Genomic DNA, 17,447 nt, shown 5'->3' with positions numbered 1-17,447 from the left:
GGTCAGCACACCGCTCTCCTGGTCGTTGTCAGATTTCGTGACCGAAGTCGCTACTTTTCATTCAAATAGCTCCTCAGTTGGATGCACAAGGATTGAGTGCAACCCGCTTGCCAACAGCTCTCGGCAGACCTGAACGGTCATCCGTCCAAGTACTGGCCAAGCCCGACAGCGCTTAGCCTCGGTGATCTGACGGGAACCGGTGTTACCACTGTGGCAAGGCCGTTGACGTAATGTAAAACTTGCTGTAACAAATTTTTATAGTTTACTTGTGGCAACGGGAAGTCGGTACTGCTGGAAAGTGATGAACATTAAAAATACAGCTCTGCAGCGAACCAGTTAAAAAGGATAGATAGCCTTGCTCAGTGCAGTGCAAGGATATGCAACTATTTTAAGCACATTAAACTTTGGCTTTAGCCTCTGTTTACCGCAAAATGCACTGCGGCGAGACGCAATTGAGAATACCAATTTTTGTTAGCAGGCGGGGGAAGATTTTGCAGTTACTAAATGATTAAAAAGAGACTAGCATTCAAATACTATAAAATCATTCTTTTTATAAAAAATGTGACTCTGCCACTAAATGACTTAAATGAATGGTAAAGGAATGATAAATCTGTAACTTCTGAGTGCAAGCTATGTGAATAATAATTTTACTTAATCACGTCTCGACAGTTGAACTAACTGACCCAAACCAACAAATAAAAAACACCAACAATTTGTTTTTCAAACACATCGTGAATTACGCGCAAGCAAGCTCTGCAGAGAGAACATTACCTGAAAATCTTCATGGCTCCCAAATCGAGGTTTCCCAAATCATACTTCCAAATAGCGACATCCTCTGAATTTGTATCTTTGTAAGCTGTAGCTTAACCACTACCCGAGTCACTCACTTCTAACAATGCTGTTGAGAACCAAAGATCACACAACTTCAAGTCAAAACGTCTACGCGGTAACATAACGCCTATCGAAGACTTTTGTTTGAAAAACATCTAGTCTACAAATATAAAGTATGACACATCGAATGAAAATATAGAGCTCATATCATTCTCCTTAGTACCACAACAAGCTAGACACTTCACACAACCTTTACAATTTGTGCATTTGCTTAGATTTTCTTTCTTCGGTAATTTGACAATGATGACACGCCTTAAGTCATCTGGAACTTACCTTGTTTGCCGACAGGTATTTCACAGTTTACTGACGTGGTGAATTAAGCCCGAAACTTCATATTTGTGAATTGGGGTTGAGATTTGATCCAAACCAGCCCGGATCAAAAAGATGAGTACTGGGCGTTGGATTATCAACAAGATCTCTTAAAATTTTTCTACAGCTACGGAAACAACAAGAAAAATTAAGCTATCCGGACGTGACTGTTCTGAACGTAAACGTGCTTGAAGAATAATTACAAATACAAAATGCATTCCAGCAGTAATAAATAAAGCTTTATACAGGGAATAACAAAAGTCTACCGTCATAGTTTCAGGAAATATTCCTCTCGCGTGAAAGAAGAAAATATATGGACTTGGAGCCGGTAACGCTTGATGTTAGGTCTCAGGTTCTAGAACTCTTCACCACATTAATCACCTACTTTGAAACCAAGTCTCAACCGTGAAGAGCTCATTTTCACTAAAGTGAAGGTTGACACATTGTTGAAAGAACTTTTCGCAGAAGTGTATCGATACAGGAAAATCAGACGCTGACAGTGCAGGCACACGCTGCTCACGGTACAGATTCAGCAGTTCCTGATATGTCTCTCTCGTGACAGTCCGCGAGTAATAGACTTAAACGTTCCATGTTGCCTAAGACGCTGATCAGTTGCTTCAAAAGTTGTCCTGTCGGGCACATTCGTTCTCGAAATGTATCTCGAAACAAATGTTGAGCTCCACGACCATTACCATCTGCTAATCCGCACGTCATACGGACATCTCCCCAACTACGCATCTGAGTGTACGTTCACTGTACTACGACGGTCACTCCAAAAGAAACGCACGCTATTTTTTTTTTAATCCATCTTTTATTCTACATGTTTGAAAGTTTTACAGTGCGTAGATACATCCTTTAGGAACAATATTTTCATTTCTCCACATAATTTCCATCCCTCTCAACTGCCTTACGCCATGTTGGAACCAGCGCCTGTATACCCTCACGGTAAAATTCTGGACCAAACTGTTGGAGCCACTGTTTGGCAGCGTGCACAAGGGAGTCATCATCTTCAAACCTTGTTCCACGAAGAGAGTCTTTCAGTTTCCCTAAGAGATGATAGTCACATGGAGCCAGTTCAACACTGTTTCAGTGTTGTCCATCCGAATTTCGTTATCGCTTCCATGGTTTTTGACTGACATGTGGCCGTGCATTGCCGTGCAACAGCAAAACATTCTGCTTTTGCAGATGTGGTCGAACACGACTCAGTCAGGCTTGAAGTTTCTTTAGTGTCGTCATCAATTTTTGGTGGTTCCACTTGGCAAGATGTTCACAAGCAAGAGTCCTTCGGAATCGAAAAACGCCGTAGCCATAACTTTTCCAGCAGAAGGTGTGGTTTTGAATTTTTTTTTTCTTGGGTGAATTTGCATGATGCCACTCCATTGATTGCCTCTTCGCCTCTGGTGATAAATGATGGCGCCATGTTTCATCATCTGTCACAATTCTTCCAAGAAATTCATCTCCACCATACTCGTACTGTTCCAAAAGGTCGGTGTATACCGTTTTTCTTGTTTCTTTGTGAACCACTGTCAACATCCTGGGAACCCACCTTGCACAAACCTTTTTTAACGCCAACACTTCAAGTATTCTGCAATCACCTCCTTCCCCTATCCCAACGCAGCGTGACAATTCGTTCATTGTGATGCGTCTTTCAGCAGTCACCAATTCGTTAACACTCTGAACATTGTCTGGAGTGTGTGCAGTACGAGGCCTGCCGCTGCGAGGACAATCCTCAATATTGCCGTACCCGCTTTCATCACGTAACCTGCTTGCTCACCGACTAACTGTACTGCGATCGACATCAGAATCTCCATACACCTTTTTCAACCTCCTGCGGATGCTTCCCACTGTCTCGTTTTTACAGCAAAGGAATTCTATGACAGCACGTTGCTTCTGACGAACGTCAAGTGTAGCAGCCATCTTGAAGACATGCTGTGACGGCGTCACTCACGGGAACAGGTTGAACTAAGTTTGAAAACAAGCGGGAAGAATGTATCTACACACTGTAAAACTTTCACACATGCAGAATGAAAACTATATTTTTATAAAATAGTGCGCATATTTTTTGGAGTGACCCTAGTATAACAGAGTACAAGTCTGCGATGAACACCAATCAGTTGATGCTCCGTGCTTCATGATATCAGAGCATGTCAAAGCAAGCAGTAAAGTGAGTCGCAGGTCAAGATCACTCATTTTGAATTGGAACAACAAATACTGGTGGTAAAACTATGAATTACAATGTACTGTACATTCTAACCAAAGGTTCAAAAAAATGTTCAAATGTGTGAAGAATCTTACGAAAATTAACTGCTAAGGTCATCAGTCCCTAAGCTTAAACACTACTTTAACCTAAACTATCCTAAGGACAAACACAAAGACCCGTGCCCGAGGGAGGACTCGAACCTCCGCCGGGACCAGCCGCACAGTCAAAGACTGCAGTGCCTTAGACCGCTCGGCTAACCAAAGGTAACCAATTCGATTTTTTGAACATTTCATGTAAGAAAACGTTTCATGTGATGTTGTTACGTTTTGTTTGTGCATATCTCCATGAGTAACGTGATTATACAGTGACAAAAGTCATGGGATACCTCCTAAAATCGTGTTGGACCGGCTTAGCGGAACAACTCGGCGTTGCTTGGACTCAACAAGTCCCTGGAAGTCGCCTGCAGAAATATTGAGCCATGTTGCCTCTATAACCTTCCATACTTGCGAAAATGCTGTCGGTGCAGAAATTTGTGCACGAACTGACCTCTCGATTATGCCTCATAAATGTTCGATAGGATTCATGTCGGGCGATCTGGGTGGCGGAACCAATCGCTCGAATTGTCCAGAATCATCTTCAAATCAATCGTGAGCAACTGTGGCTCGGTGACATGGCGCATTGTCATCCACAATACACTACTGGCCATTAAAATTGCTACACCACGAAGATGACATGCTACAGACGCGAAATTTAACCGACAGCAAAAACATCCTGTAATACCCAAATGATTAGCTTTTCAGAGCATTCACACAAGGTTGGCGCCGGTGGCGACACCTACAACGTGCTGACATGAGGAAAGATTCCAACCGATTTATCATACACAAACAGCAGTTGACCGGCGTTACCTGGTGAAACGTTGTTGTGATGCCTCGTGTAAGGAGGATAAATGCGTACCATCACGTTTCCGACTTTGATAAAGGTCGGAATGTAGCCTATCGCGATTACGGTTTATCGTATCGCGACGTTGCTACTCGCTTTGGTCGAGATCCAATGACTGTTAGCAGAATATGGAACCGGTGGGTTCAGAAGAGTAATATGGAACGCCGTGCTGGATGCCAACGGCCTCGTATCACTAGCAGTCGGGATGACAGGCATCTTATCCGCATGGCTGTAACGGATCGTGCAGCCACGTCTCGATCCATGAGTCAACAGATGGGGACGTTTGCAAGACAACAATCATCTGCACGAACACTTCGATGACGTTTGCAGCAGCATAGACTATCAGCTCGGAGACCATGGTTGCGGCTACCCTTGACGCTGCATCACAGACAGGAGCACCTGCGATTGTATACTCAACGACGAACCTGGGTGCTCGAATGAGGAACCGTCATTTTTTCGTATGACTCCAGGTTCTGTTTACAGCATCATGATGGTCGCATCCGTTTTTAGCGTCGTCGCAGTGAACGCACATCGGAAGCGTGCATTCGTATCACCCTGCGTGATGGTATGGGGTCCCGGTCACCTCTTGTTCGCATTGGCGGCACTTTGAACAGTTGACGTTACATTTCAGATGTGTTACGACCCGTGGCTCTATCCTTCATACGATCCCTGCGAAAACCTACATTTCAGCAGGATAATGCACGACCGCATGTTGCAGGTCCTGTACGGTCCTTTCTGGATACATAAAATGTTCGACTGCTGCCCTGACCAACGCTTTCTCCAGATCTCTCACCAACTGAAAACGTCTGGTCAATGGTGGCCGAGCAACTGGCTCGTCACAATACGCCAGTCACTACTCTTGATGAACTGTGGTCTCGTGTTGAAGCTGCATGGCCAGCTGTACCTGTACACGCCATCCAGGCTCTGTTTGACTCAATGCCCAGGCGTATCAAGGCCGTTATTACGGCCAGAGGTGGTTGTTCTGGGTACTGATTCCCCAGGATCTGTGCACCCAAACTGAGTGAAAATGTAATCACATGTCAGTTCTAGTATAATATATTTGACGAATGAATACCCGTTTATAATGAGCATTTAGTTCTTGGTGTAGCAATTTTAATGGCCAGTAGTGTAATTCCATCTTTGTTTTCGAACGTAACGTCCATGAATGGCTACAAATGGTCTCCAAATAACCGAAGATCCAGAGCTCTCAGTCCATTCTGCTTGAACGCAGCCCACATCATTACAGAGCCACCACCAGCTTTCACAGTGCTTCGCTGACAAGTTGCGTCCATGGCCTCATGGGGTCTGTGCCACACACGAGCCCTACCATCAGCTCTTACCAACCGGAATCTGGACTCATCTAACCATACCACTGTTTACCAGCCGGCTAGGGTCCAACCGATATGGCCACGAGCCCATGAGAGGTGCTGCAGGCGATGTCATGCTGTTAGCAAAGGCACTCGAGTCGGTTGTCTGCTGCTATGGCCCTTTAACGCCACCTATCCTAACGGATATGTACGTCGTACGCCTCACACTGATTTCTGTGGCTGTTTCATGCAATGGTGCTTGTCTGTTAACACTGACATTTCTATGCAAACCCTGCAGCTATGGGTTTTTAACTGAAGGCCGTCGGCCACCGCGTTGTCTTTAATGAGAGGTAATGCCCGAAATGTGGTATTTTCGGCACACTCTTGACATTGTGGATCTCGGAATACTGAATCCCTAATGATTTCAGAAATGGAATGTCCCATGCGTCTGTCTGCGACTACCATTCCGAGTTCAGAGTCTTTTAATTCCCATCGTGCGGCCATAATCACGTCGGAAACTTTTTCACATGAATCAGCTGAGTACAAATGATAGCTCCGTCAAAGCACTGCTCTTTTATGCCTTGCATACGCGATACTACCGCCATCTAAGTGTGTGCATATAGCTGTCCCATGACTTGTTGTCACGCCAGTGTAAAGAGAAGTAGAAAATGAGCCACAAAATGGAAATAAAGCATTTCCGGACCAATACGCAAATAACACGTTTTATTTCTCTGTGTGTGAGGAAATGTACTATTTTTCCTGGGTGGACTTGGGTTAAAAGAAATGTAAACTAAATATTACGATAAATTTTATAAATAATCGACAAGTACGCCAAAGAAGAAGAGCTAGGACTACAATGGACATGTTATTCCATGGACTCTTGCGCTTCTATGTATGAACTACCTTTCCTTTGTCATTGACTTATCTTATCTGCTTGGATTCGGACCTAAGAGGACGTTCTTGTGTAAAGCTCATCTTGCTGTACCAGTTGATAATGTAAGTTGTACTTAAAACCCGAAAAATGTAATGGTTATTTCGTCAAAAGAATTTTGTGTATGTGGTCAATCTATTGTTAGTCTGATAACTAAACTGCCTTAAGTAGATATAGGCCTTAACAAAGAATTTACATTGTTAGGCACCATCTTAGAAAAATCTTTAACATTTTTCTTTTAGTTCATCTACGAGACGTGCCGTCGGTTAGGACAATTAACTCTATTTCAGATCGAACGAGACCGGACGCAACTACCAGCAATTTAACAATTTTACTTTCAGATTTTCTTTATATAACGAGATAACGTCCCAGGCAGAAAACGTCTGGTCACGGGATTTCAGTTCCATTGTAGGATTTCATTTGTAGATGCTACTCTTGTTATGTTGTGGAATCGAGACGAAGCCACAGCATTAAGTTACGTACTACAGTAGTGTACATCGAACAGACTTGGCAAATATTCTCTAGAATAAATAAGAAAAGGACAATTAATTATAGACGATTACGTAACTACCCTGAGAACTGAGCTAGTTTACTGAGTGCTTATACACGTCGGGCTAAATTAAACAACATATTACACTGTTAATAATATTTCTACATTAGTTATTTCTCTTTTATGCTGAGCCATTGCATTAATGTGTATTTCTTTTTTGTATTTTATTACATTACACTAATAGTCAAAAAACAAATAAATTTTTTTATTTTATTAGATTACAGAATGTTTCGTGAAAGTGTGGCCATACCTTTTTGTTATACCCTGTATCTTTTAATTACGGCGTTCAAAAGGCGATGTTATTTATAAACTAAGAACAGTATTTTATAGCCAACACGAGTGTCGTTCTATGCCTTAACATGTGGCACGATTGCATAATAACGTATCGTCAGCAATGTTAGAAGTCTTAACAACTTGAAATTGTGGAGCATCAAACGCAAAAAGAGAGGAAAAAGACAGACAAAAATTTTGTAGCTGCACCAGCCCTTGGCTTGCACGTGTCCTGATGGTGCCGGATTCATTTCACCTGGCACGAGGGAGATGTTGCGGATCCGCTTCGCTGCGCCTTAATAGAAACCTGCTGCGGTCAGGAGTCGTATCGGCGTGGCTGCAGACGCGGATGTCTGGGATGTTGGCGTAACGCATCGGCCGGGGAGCGGAGGAGTGTGTACCGGCGAGATTGGATGGCCGTGGGCGCGCCGCTGTTAACAGGCCCCTGCTCCCCGCTCTGACTGCCGAATGTCTGCTCGCTACCGACGTCTCGGCCGCGTTATTAGCGCGTCGGCGGCGGACGCCTCGGTAGAGGGTCTCGGTACGCGAGCTAGCAAATTGCGAACGAGTATGACCTGATTCTGCCTCTGTGATTTCAGAACATCGTCGCCGAATCCCATCCGTATTCATACACTCCTGGAAATTGAAATAATAACACCGTGAATTCATTGTCCCAGGAAGGGGAAACTTTATTGACACATTCCTGGGGTCAGATACATCACATGATCGCACTGACAGAACCACAGGCACATAGACACAGGCAACAGAGCATGCACAATGTCGGCACTAGTACAGTGTATATCCACCTTTCGCAGCAATGCAGGCTGCTATTCTCCCATGGAGACGATCGTAGAGATGCTGGATGTAGTCCTGTGGAACGGCTTGCCATGCCATTTCCACCTGGCGCCTCAGTTGGACCAGCGTTCGTGCTGGACGCGCAAACCGCGTGAGACGACGCTTCATCCAGTCCCAAACATGCTCAATGGGGGACAGATCCGGAGATCTTGCTGGCCAGGGTAGTTGACTTACACCTTCTAGAGCACGTTGGGTGGCACGGGATACATGCGGACGTGCATTGTCCTGTTGGAACAGCAAGTTCCCTTGCCGGTCTAGGAATGGTAGAACGATGGGTTCGATGACGGTTTGGATGTACCGTGCACTATTCAGTGTCCCCTCGACGATCACCAGTGGTGTACGGCCAGTGTAGGAGATCGCTCCCCACACCATGATGCTGGGTGTTGGCCCTGTGTGCCTCGGTCGTATGCAGTCCTGATTGTGGCGCTCACCTGCACGGCGCCAAACACGCGTACGACCATCATTGGCACCAAGGCAGAAGCGACTCTCATCGCTGAAGACGACACGTCTCCATTCGTCCCTCCATTCACGCCTGTCGCGACACCACTGGAGGCGGGCTGCACGATGTTGGGGCGTGAGCGGAAGACGGCCTAACGGTGTGCGGGACCGTAGCCCAGCTTCATGGAGACGGTTGCGAATGGTCCTCTCCGATACCCCAGGAGCAACAGTGTCCCTAATTAGCTGGTAAGTGGCGGTGCGGTCCCCTACGGCACTGCGTACGATCCTACGGTCTTGGCGTGCATCCGTGCGTCGCTGCGGTCCGGTCCCAGGTCCACGGGCACGTGCACCTTCCGCCGACCACTGGCGGCATCATCGATGTACTGTGGAGACCTCACGCCCCACGTGTTGAGCAATTCGGCGGTACGTCCACCCGGCCTCCAGCATGCCCACTATACGCCCTCGCTCAAAGTCCGTCAACTGCACATACGGTTCACGTCCACGCTGTCGCGGCATGCTACCAGTGTTAAAGACTGCGATGGAGCTCCGTATGCCACGGCAAACTGGCTGACACTGACGGCGGCGGCGCACAAATGCTGCGCAGCTAGCGCCATTCGACGGCCAACACCGCGGTTCCTGGTGTGTCCGCTGTGCTGTGCGTGTGATCATTGCTTGTACAGTCCTCTCGCAGTGTCCGGAGCAAGTATGGTGGGTCTGACACACCGGTGTCAATGTGTTCTTTTTTCCATTTCCAGGAGTGTATTTCATTTCAGTAAAGAATAGTTTGACAATTACCTTTGTAGGGGACCTGCAGCTTTTATTGACCTATGTGTAACAGACTGACGGAAAAAAAATCGTAGCATCAAGGAGTTGTGCGACATAGAAGAAAGTCGGTAGGCGTCTTTCTACATCTGAAAGAGGATGTCTACTCAAATTTCACTCCACTCACATAAGACTGGCGCCAGTAGCGTGAGGAGTTTATGCTAATCAAGAATACCTTCAAGGTGACAACGAAGCCATTATCTTCAGCTCACTGAGTTTGAACGAGGTAGTGTAATAGCGCTACAGGAGCTGAATGATCTTTCTGCGATATTGCAGGAAGACTTGGCAGGAATGTAGCCACTGTACATGACTGCTGGCAGCAGTGGTAAAGAGAAAGTACGAGCTCCGGAAGCCCAACCACTGAGAGGGAGGCATCGTGTTCGGCGTATACTCTGGAGCATCGTGCAGCGTCGGCAGCAGCAATTTGAGCAGAGCTGGCAACGCAGTGACACAACGAAGTTTACAAATCGGTTATTTCAAGAACAGCTCCGAGCCAGAGGCCGTCTAGCGTCGATTCTACTGGTCCCAAACCACCGCCATTTGCGACTTCAGTTTTGGCAAGCGAGAGCTCATTAGAGGACAGGGTGGAGGTCTGTTGCCTCGGTACCAGTGATAGCCTTGTGTTGTTTAAGAGGAGGACAGTTAAGGGCTTGCAACCAACCTGTCTGCGTGCTAGACACACTTGACCTACACCTTGGGTTATGTTCTGATGTGCGATTTCATATCACAGCAGGAACACTTTCGTGATTGTCCCACGCACACTGCCTGCAAATTTGTACATCAGTCTGCTGATTCGACCTGCTATGCTGCCATTAATGGATATCATTCGAGCGGGTGTTTTCCAACAGGACAAAGCTCGCCCACATACCGCTGTTGTAAACCGACATGCTCTACAGAGTGTCGACATGTTGTCTTGACCTGCTCAGATCTGTACATATGGGATATCAGTGGACGACAACTTTAGCGTCACCCACAAAGAGCACTTAACCGTCCATTTATTGACCGACCAAGCACGACAGGCATGAAACTGCAACATATAAACTGACATCCGGTACCTGTAGAACATAATATGTGCCAATTTGCAATCTTACATGCAGCGTTCTGGAGTTTATACCGGTTATTAATGTACCAGCATTCCACATTTGTAACGGTTTATCTCGCGCTTACATTAACCTGTGATCTTGCTGTGTTAATCACTTAAATATGTTACCTAGGCAAATGTATTCCCGAAATCTCATTAAAAAAAACTATACTCCGCCCTAAAAGGTTACGATGTCGAATGGTACCGACCGGCCATCATTTCATCCTCAGCCCACAGGCGCGCTGGCCGCAGTGGTCGAGCGTTCTACGCGCTTCAGCCCGGAACCGCGCGACTGCTACGGTGGCAGGTTCGAATCTTGCCTCGGGCATGGATATGTGTGATGTCCTTAGATTAGTTAGGTTTAAGTAGTTCTAGGGGACTGATGACCTCAGATGTTAAGTCCCATAGTGCTCAGAGCCATTTGAGCCACTTGAACCCACAGGCGTCGCTGCATGCGGATACGGACGGGCAACTGTACACTACTCTCTCTGCCGTTAAGTCAGTTTATGAAATCTCGTTACTCTAGATTAATTCTTTGTTGTCGTTGCAATTTTTGCCACCAGTGCTCATATATGCTAGATCTCATAAGCAGTATTCCATATTTAATTCATCCGATTTCATAAGGCTCCGCAGTAGTACCCCACTTTGGGCAGAGAAGGAGCGGCTGATGTAATTTTCAGTGGCGGGATCTTGCCCACGTAGCAACTAGGTGACATCGGACTGCGTTTTAGTTTCTCACTGGCTGAGATGAGACATGGCGTTTAAGGAAACGAAACGGCACTACTGTGGACTGGTCGAGAGGATTTTTAGCGTCGGGAAGCTCCAAGAACTCAGTTGCGCGTTGAGGGCAGTCGAGTGCGGGCGTTCCACGGTACCCCGTACTGCAACGCGGGAGACCGCGGTTCTGTTCCCCACTGGGGAGCAATGTTCAACCCTCACCTTACGTTTTTAACACTCGCTAGGGTATTTATTTGTGCTAGACTGACCGTACACGTGAGGTTGCCGTCAGGAAGGGTGCAAGACCGTCAAGATTTGAATATACACTGAGGTGATAAAAATCATGAGATATCGGTATGCAAACATACAGGTTTCAGCATATCGCTTACGCAAGGTATAAAAGGGCAGTGCTTTGGCGGAGCTGTAATACTTACTCAGGTGGTTCACGTGAAGAGGTTCCCGACGTGATTATGACCACACTACGGGAATTGACAGGCTTCCAACGCGCAAAGGTAGTTGCAGCTACATGCTTGGGACATTCGAAAATCGTTAGGGAATTCAATATACCGAGATCGACTGTGACCTGAACGTGCCGAGAATACCAAATTTCAAGAATTATCTGTCACCACATACAATGCAGTGACCGAAGGCCTTCACTTAACGACGGAGAGCTGCGGCGTTTGCTTAGAGTTGTTGAAGCTAACAGAGAAGCAACACTGCGTGGAATAACCACAGATACCAATGTGAGATGTAAAACGAACATATTCTTTAGGACAGTGTGGCGAAAACTGGCGGTAATGGGATATGGTAGCAGACGAGTTCCTTTGCTAACAGCACGACATCGCCTGCATCTCTCCTGGGCTCGTGACCACATCAGTTGGACCCTGGCCCACTGAAAAACCGTGGCCTGGTCAAATAACTCTCGATTTCAGTTGGCAAGAGCTGATGGTAAGCTCCACGAAGTCACGCACCCAAGTTGTCACTCTGCAGCTGGTGTTGGCTTCGTAAAGAAGTGGGTTGTGTTTACAAGGAATGCAGTGGAGCCTCTGGTCAAACTCAACCAGTCATTGACTGGAAGTGGTTAAGTTCGGCTGCCTGGAGACCATTTGCAGCCATTCACCATGCGCCATGTTACCGGGCCACAGTTGATCGCGATTGATTTGAGGAATGTTCTGAAAAATTCGAGAAAATGATTTGGCCACTAAGATCACCCGACATGACAACTCGAGCGAATGAGTTGGCCACCTATAAAGAACGACATCAATTCCATGGAACGTTTATGGGATATTATCCAGAGGTCAGATCGTGTACAAAATCCTGCACCGCAACACTTTCGAAATTATGGAAGGGTGTAGAAGCAGTATGGCCCACTATTTCTGCAGGGGACTTTGCTTCAGTCCATGCCACGTCGAGATGCTGCACTACACTGTGCGAAAGGAGATCAGACACGATATTAGGAGGTATGGTATGACTTCTGTCACCTCATTATGCTTCACTATTGTATGAAACGGGCTTCATTTTAGGTAAGCACACGTGCAGGAAAGCAAGAATCGACCATACGGTGCCGCAGCAGCTATTGCTTCTACTTAGTATGAGGTACGAAGCTAGAGTAAACGGAAGTTTAGGCATAGAGGTGATACTGGTAAAACATGAGAGGAATAGTAGTAGCAAAGTAATACACTTCGTCCACAGAGGAATTTTACTTATACACGGTTCAGTAACCGCCTATGTTCGATTCAACATGCAATAAAGAACCAACAGATGGCTGGTGGCAGTACTAACACTGGAGAGTAAATAAAACATGTCGGGGGATCCGCAAAACGGTGCAGTCGTAATGCGGAAACGGAACGATTTATCTGATTTTCAAAAGGGCATGATTATTGGCTTTTGGGGGAAGGGTGGAAGATTTTCCGAAACAGCTAAGTTTGTTCGTGTGTTGCTGTGGTTAAAGTGTACCGTGCTTGGTAAAACGGCCTATCGAAAACTGATGCTGAAGCAACTGTGGTGCACTACGGGCCATAGATGAGAAAGCTGAACGACGGCTACGGAGATGTGTACGGGCTAATAGAAGTGCAACTACGATAATGATCGTAGCGGACGAAATGAATTAAAATTTGTGCTGCTGCCGGGACTCGAACTCGTGTCTTCTTGCTTGCTAGGCAGAAATGCTAACCATTATACCACCGCATTGTTGCACGAATTACCTGAGTACCCTCCCCAACACAAACTTCAATTCATTTTCCCTTATACATTGTCACTACTGCCGGGGCTGTCGGACATTGGCAAGCACCCCAACATTGGTCGTAATGGGACCTCTATAGATCTTATAATGCTGGAGTTCTTGCCAATAACGGAGAGCCCTGGCAGTAGTGACAATATTTAAGGGAAAATGAAGTTTGTGTTGGGAGGATACTTGCCTTAGGTAATTCGTGCAGCAGTGTTGACCATAGTCCTTCGGTGGTGTAATGGTTAGCGTTTGTGCCTAGCAAGCACGCAGACCCGGGTTCGAGTCCCGGCCGCAACACGAATTTTAGTTCATTTCGTCTGTTTCGTTTATTATTGTGGATAATAAAAAAACTCTTAGGAAAAAATTTAATTATAGGAAGTGGAGCTGTTGAGCATCTGACCGCCCAAATGATGTAAGGGGCTAAAAACAACGTCCCCTCAAACTTCCAGCGAACGTTTCTGTGTATGGACCTCTGCAGCAGGTGCCTGGTTCATCCACCCATGCTGACTGCTGTTCATTGCCGACGAAGGCTGGAATTTGCTCGATCAGTATCGCAAGTGGACGTGACAGGTTGATTTTTCAGATGAACTACGTTTTATGCTCTATCGGATAGATGGCCCTTGGCGTATGCGGCGTGATCCGTCTGAAAGCAGACACCCTGTAATAATCTTCGGAAGGGTCCAGACCGAGGGAGGGAGTGTTATGGTCTGCGGAACGTTTTTATGGCATTTCCTGGGTGATCTCGTCATTATGTAAGGCACAATGCACGAACACATGTATGCATCTTTCCTTTGGGAGCAGTTTGCTTTCCTTAGCTCGATCGTATCTACCAACTGGAGAATGCAATGGATCAGACAGCTCGCAGTGTACAAGCATGGGTAAGGAAGGGTTTACCATTCTCCATTGGCCGCTAAATTCCCTCGTATCAAATCCAATTGAGAATCTGTGGGATCACTTCGATCTGGCCTTCGCATCATGGATCCTGAACCGAGATACGTAACTGTGGCACAGGAGCTAGCATGGTTCAACATCCCTGTCAGTACCTTCCAGAACATCACTGACTCTCTTTCTGCACATCTCGTAGCGGTCCGCCCTGGAGAATGTGGTTATTCAGCCTTTTGACACGTGGTTACGCTGATCTGACTAGACAGTGTAGAACACTTTTAAAAGTAGCAGTGAATGAAAAGAGCTGCCGTAATGTTTGATTTTTACTCGAGCTCGGTTGCTGAAAATGGTAACATCCGGTTTGCGAAGTGCGTGATAGAACATATGAGGATGGTTGTAAACATCACTTAGGGATTAGGCCTTAAGCCTGTTCCAGCTGGCCGACTGATGCCTACAAGGCAGCTCGGATAGGATCAATGATTGTGGGACAAGTGTCAGCATGTCGCCGATCCCTCCTGCTACTATTGACAGTAGGTGAATCCTGATGGTGCCGCTGCTTCTTTAATCAAGCAGTTCCTCATCTGGTCTCACGAGAACGAGACTGTGTGGAGCTCGTTCCAGACGTCCCTCAGGAAAATCATTGGGAGGTATAAGGAATAGAATCTGGGCCCATCTGCACCAAAGGCAGTGACGCTAATCATTTTTGTCTTTCTTCTGATCTGTTTTTTCGTCGTTTCTCTTCTGCAATTTCGGCTGATTTCACGTGACATCTCTGAAATCTCTTCGGTGCAAACTTTCCTCAGTTCTTTTATTACTGGGGGTAATAAAAGAATACCTTGACTGAACTCGTTGAGCTCCTCTTTCATTCGGGTACCTATCATATGCTTTATAGAGACAAGGATGCAACACCACGACTAGGATAATTCAGACATCACGACGATTCTCTTCCGTAGCTCTACATCATGACAAAAACAATACACAAAAGGACAGAAAAAGCTTGGAAGTACGTGGCAAGGGTCACGTTCTCTCCACGGAGCGGAAATGTACCAGAGAGGCAATTCTGACTCTGGGCTTATTAATGGAAAGTGGACTGAAATAATATTACAATACCTGTCTAGCGTTTGTGGACCTACAGTAGGTCTTCCATGCAATAAGACATTCGCAGTCCTTAATCCTTTCAGACCCTCTGGCTACAATTCTGTACATTAACTTTTACTGTGTCCTAGCTGCAAAAGAAGAATTTTTTCCTAATGGAGATCTGAGGTACACATTTGTGAATGTTCAACCATTTCATCACGTGCAAGTGCTGCCAACTGTTGGGCATCACTATGAAAGTATTAGAAAGTCAGTGCAGCGGTCCACAGCAGCTCGTGCCCACCAGAATACACGGATCTGGTTGATCTGCTATGTTCCACTCTATAAATGAATATTATTATTGTTATTTTGCACGCTAATTATTGAATGATAACTTTACCATTTACTACAATAGAAAAAATTTGGTGATTAGTTACTTTATAAAACTAAGCCATGTGTACGAAGTATGTTTTGAAAACATACTCATATTTTGGGATAAATCTTGCATCTAAAATCATTAAAAAAATATGTAAGAGAATTACCACATGAAAACATTCTTTCCGCCAGAAAAAATTGTCGTCTGAAAGAGTTAAAAGATGAGGGCTACAGACCAGACATAGACGACTAATGTACATCTACAGATAGTAATAGAATTGACGGCAACAAAGTCAAGTTGGTGTTAAGAAAAGTGTAAGACAGATTTGCTGCTGACCACCACTGTTGTTCAGCTTGTATAACGGGCGATCAAAAAGTTTCCGTTTGAGAGCGTTGCTGCAGCTGCAGCGTATCTGTAACGTAGCGCGTCTGCCAGACGGGTATATAAGCACCGACATGTAGGAGAGGGATTTGTGTAGAATTCGTGTCTTCCTGGCGTGTGTGTTAAATGCGGAAACTTGAAATATGGTGACATTATCACTGCAATCCAGCCGCACCTGGCTGTAACTTGTGCTCAGAATATCGCACAAAACTAATTTTCCCTATCCTAAACGATGGTACCGCTACAACTCGATAACACTACAATCTCTGGCAGCCGAAGAACCAAAGAATACGTATCGTTCATGTGTTCAGCCATGCAAAGATGCTCGTAGTGGTATTCATTCCAAACAAACATTTCTCATGATATATACATTCTTCATACCCATTTCCCCCTACACGTGCTGGCGCCTTTGTTTTGCAGTAGTAGAGCTAGGCATTTGGACCTGCTGTGTACGAGAGCGACATTGTTGCTTTCTGTAGAACTTGATGAACCGCTAAGCTGCTACTGACTGCAAAGCGGTAAATTCCTGTTGCAAGACGCGCCAGTGGCTGCTCGTCTGACTCGAGGCTCAGGAACTGAATAGGCAGTACTTGGCGATGCCAGACCTGTTGTACAAATACTATGGCTCAGCTGCCGCTACACTACTGTAAGGTTCCGACTTCAAGAAGCAGAGCCGTTGCCAGTAGCATGGGAGGGCAGAATTATGATGGTTTTGGGGAACGAAAATCTCTTCTACAAAAATAAACATGGATTTCGCAAACGGAGATCAAATCGATCTGTTCCTGCATGAGAGCCAAAGCGGTGGAAAGAACGACACTTAGCTTGATGCCGTGTTCCTTGACTTCAGGAAGGCATTTAACACGGTCCTGTCCGCAGCTCGTGGTCGTGCGGTAGCGTTGTCGCTTCCCGCGCCCGGGTTCCCGGGTTCGATTCGCGGCGGGGTCAGGGATTTTCTCTGCCTCGTGATGACTGGGTGTTGTGTGATGTCCTTAGGTTAGTTAGGTTTAAGTAGTTCTACGTTCTAGGGGACTGATGACCATAGATGTTAAGTCTCATAGTGCTCGGAGCCATTTGAACCATTTAACACGGTCCTGCGCTGCACCTTCATGAAAGAAGTACCAGCTTATCGAGTATCGGACCAAATTTGCTACTGGATTTAAGACTTCCTTGCAGATGGAACTCAACACGTCGCTC

General features: G+C 45.9%; 1 pseudogene; it reads right to left on the bottom strand.

Moving 5' to 3' along the window:
• Positions 1 to 108: 108 nt before the first annotated feature.
• On the bottom strand, positions 109 to 227 carry LOC126413581 (5S ribosomal RNA; annotated as a pseudogene).
• Positions 228 to 17,447: the final 17,220 nt, after the last annotated feature.

This window comes from Schistocerca serialis, chromosome 7 (assembly GCF_023864345.2).
Source record: "Schistocerca serialis cubense isolate TAMUIC-IGC-003099 chromosome 7, iqSchSeri2.2, whole genome shotgun sequence".
Lineage (NCBI taxonomy): Eukaryota > Metazoa > Arthropoda > Insecta > Orthoptera > Acrididae > Schistocerca > Schistocerca serialis.
This window is presented reverse-complemented; position numbering and strand designations above follow the sequence as displayed.